At 48.8% G+C, this 3215-nt stretch overlaps 1 pseudogene across 1 annotated transcript; it reads left to right on the top strand.

Annotated features, from left to right (window-relative positions):
• Nucleotides 1–855: 855 nt before the first annotated feature.
• LOC148119015 (alpha-lactalbumin-like) lies at nucleotides 856–2944 on the top strand (annotated as a pseudogene). Its single transcript, XR_015735569.1, has 4 exons — nucleotides 856–993; nucleotides 1320–1478; nucleotides 1910–1985; nucleotides 2596–2944. The product of XR_015735569.1 is annotated as an alpha-lactalbumin-like (transcript).
• Nucleotides 2945–3215: the final 271 nt, after the last annotated feature.

The raw sequence follows: 3215 nt of genomic DNA, 5'->3' as shown, positions 1-3215 counted from the left end.
AACCCCGACAGTTTTCTCAGTGTGTTGTCTCACTTGTGGTGTCTCTGAAACCCCCTTTCTTCTTAAGTAGGTCAGGGACGTCCTGCTTCCTAGAACTAACCCTGGAAGAAAGGAAAGGTTTCCAAAGCTGAGTGAGAAGCAGGACCAAGTGTGGAACGGTCTGGGCAGAGAACAATGCTAGGTATTGACTAGATAGAGGAAGAGGGGTGTAGGCCCTTACTCCCTAGGGTGCATGTCGAGGACTGTTTTGGTCAGCCAGCTAAGCCTCCTGCTAGTTTCTGTTCTCTCTACCATAGCCTGGTGATTTAGCTGTAGGGCTTTGCTTCATCTTTGGTATGGTAATTTCCCACCAGCCTGGGAGAAGTTCCTACATGGCACCAGTTTCCCACCACCTGGGAAGGAGTTCCCATGACGCCAGGATCCCCCCTGCCTGGAAAGGAATTCCTTCTGGCTCCAGGTTCCTCCCACCTGGGAAGGAAGTCCTTTCCTGGGGCCCTAGTATATTAGTTTGGCAAAAAGCTGAATAAAGTGGCATTCACCTGTTTTCCTGACAAATGACCCTGGTCTCTTGTGTCTTTGTTCAATCTCCAGGCCTTTACCCAAACTCACGTAAGGTAAGGAGTGCGCGACCCGCACTGAGAGGGTAACACAGAATCGGGTGTTACAAAAGGGGAGGAAAGTGAGGGTGACATGGTGGAAGGAAGCTGGCAGGCTCGGCATTTCCACTCTGGCATACGCACGTCCTCTTTACCATCTTCCTAGATACCAGGTGCCAGGGGTCGAGAGGGTGTCTTCATAAATAAAAGCAGGTGCAGCTGAGTAGCGTCTGCCTTTCAGAATCCGGGAGCAGCCAAAATGATGCGTTTTGTTCCTTTAGTCCTAGTGTGCATCTTGTTCCCTGCCATTCGGGTCACACAGCTTACAAAATGTGAGGTGTACCGGGCCGGGCTGTGGAAGACATGGACGACAACGAAGGCATCTCTGCGCTCGAATGTGAACTCATAACTCTACCTTTGGCTTCATCCGGGTCCTCGCCTCTTTCTCCTCAGCGCCACCCGCTTCCTGTCTCCTCTGCTTTCACTCAGTCATCTCCTTGTCTTCTCGCTTTTCTTCCTCTGTTCCTGTTCTCTTTTATTCAGGATGTTTTCCTGTCATTCCTTTCTCCCTTTGTCTGAAGGTTCTCACTTGATCAAGATACTTTGTGTTTCACTCCTCTTGGAGACTGGCTGTGAAGTCTTTCTTTTCTCCCGGGAATCTGGTCCCTCAATTACGCTGCTACTGCAAATCTTTGCAAAACATCTTTCTTCTCTCTCCCTCAGGGACCTGCGTTATATTTCACAGTAGTGGCTATGACACACAAGCAAAGGTCAACAACAAGGGCGGCACAGAGTACGGACTCTTCCAGATCAGCAACAAACACTGGTGCAAGAGTAGCGAGGTCCCCGAGTCTGAGAACATCTGCGGCATTTCCTGCGACAGTGAGTAACCTCCTTCACCTACCCTGCTCTTCTGCTTTCCTTAGAGGCCATCTCCTGTTTGGTACCCAGCACATCTCCGAAGAACTGCATGACTTGAAGTGATGATGCTTAGTAAGAAACTGGTCTCTGGTCCTGATCTCCACATGCCCAGAATCCCCCCACCCCAAAGTTCATGGAGTGGTAATCAGTTGGTGAGTCTTGAAGTCTGCATTTCCAGGGTCTGATAAAGCTGGTGATTTCAGAGGCATCCTGGGGAATGGAAGGAAGCCCCTAACTAGCGGGGTATTACTAGATTGGCCTTTTCATATTGAAAGTCACTAGGCCAAGCCTTCAGCTCAGAACCGGGACCCCTGACCCCAAGGGTTAGAGGAACTCCTCTCCGTTCTGAGCTGCACTTTTTAGCTGTCTTGTTTCTTCCTGCGCTCTGCTAGACTTACTGGATGATCACCTTACCGATGACAAAATGTGTGCTAAGAAGATCTTGGCCATTAAAGGGATCGACTACTGGTAAATCGTGTCTTCTGTCTCCTGAGAGCAATGCACTCTCCTCTGCTTGAATCCCCTGACCATTTAATCTTGGTTAGATTCCACAAAACAAAGCTCAAAGGGTCCATTTTTTAAAATGCTCTTCTGTGTCATTCCATTTTGACAACTTTCCTGGTTAGACGTTCCCTATTGGAAGGCTGATGTCCAGGTCTCCCTTCCCTGGCCGGTTCTTAGCCTTAAAGCAAGTCTTTGGAATCATTACACATCTTTTCTGGATCTGCACTTTCCTTGATTTTTCTCAACTATTGTTATTATTATTTTAATGATCCCTATTCCATTTAGAAGCCCTTGCCATGTATCTCAGAATGTCTATTTCTTGTCTGCGCCTTTCACATGACCCTGAGGAAGAAGCCAAATGTAACTTTATGCTAAGACACTGCCAGTAAGAGGGGAAGAAGCGTGTGTGTGTGTGTGTGTGTGTGTGTGTGTGTGTGTGCGCACAAGTGTTTGGTAATTGAGCAAAGTACAATGATATTCATGTATGAAAATAATGGAACCGATTATTTGACATAGAAAGTTAATAAGGAAGTCCCAGTTATTCAACCCATTTTGTCTGTTTTCCCATGAACAGGTTGGCTCACAAGCCTCTGTGCTCTGAGAAGCTGGAACAATGGAGCTGCAAGCTGTGAGCTCCTTGTGTCCTTGTCGCTCCCGTCGTGTGTTCTGGAACACCTCTTCCCTGAGGCTGCCTCAGTCCGGCTCTTTCTGTTACCATGAGAACGACCTGTCTCTGAGCCCTGTACTCTGCAGTGACACCACGGGACTCTTCGGGACTTTTGTCAAAGGGTGCGTGGCTGGAGCCATGGACCGCAGACCCTTGCTTAGTGATGGTGAGGAGCTTGGTGGCATTTTCACCAAAGCAAGAGAGTCCTCCTCTGTTCTACATAAAGGGCCTGACCTGTGTGTCTGCCACCAGTATAATGATTAAAATAAAAGAAAGGCGAAGTGTGTACTTTTTGGCCCCTGCTAAGGTGTGTGGCTAAACAGACACGTCACGGGCAACAGAATTAGTGCAGGAGGTGTATTGGTGGGGGCAGGGAGAGAGTGAAAGGTCATGTCAGAGTGGGGATGCGAGAGAGACAGACGACACACAGGCAGACAGACAGACAGAGAGCAGGGAAGAGATAAGCAGAAGAAGGGAAGCAAGAGATGGAAGAGCGGAGCACGAGGCAGGAGAGCGAGCTGGGTCTG

The sequence above is a fragment of the Myodes glareolus genome, chromosome 19, assembly GCF_982192425.1.
Source record: "Myodes glareolus chromosome 19, mMyoGla1.1, whole genome shotgun sequence".
NCBI lineage: Eukaryota > Metazoa > Chordata > Mammalia > Rodentia > Cricetidae > Myodes > Myodes glareolus.
The sequence above is the reverse complement of the archived record's forward strand: the minus strand, read 5'-3'. Positions and strand labels throughout refer to the sequence as shown.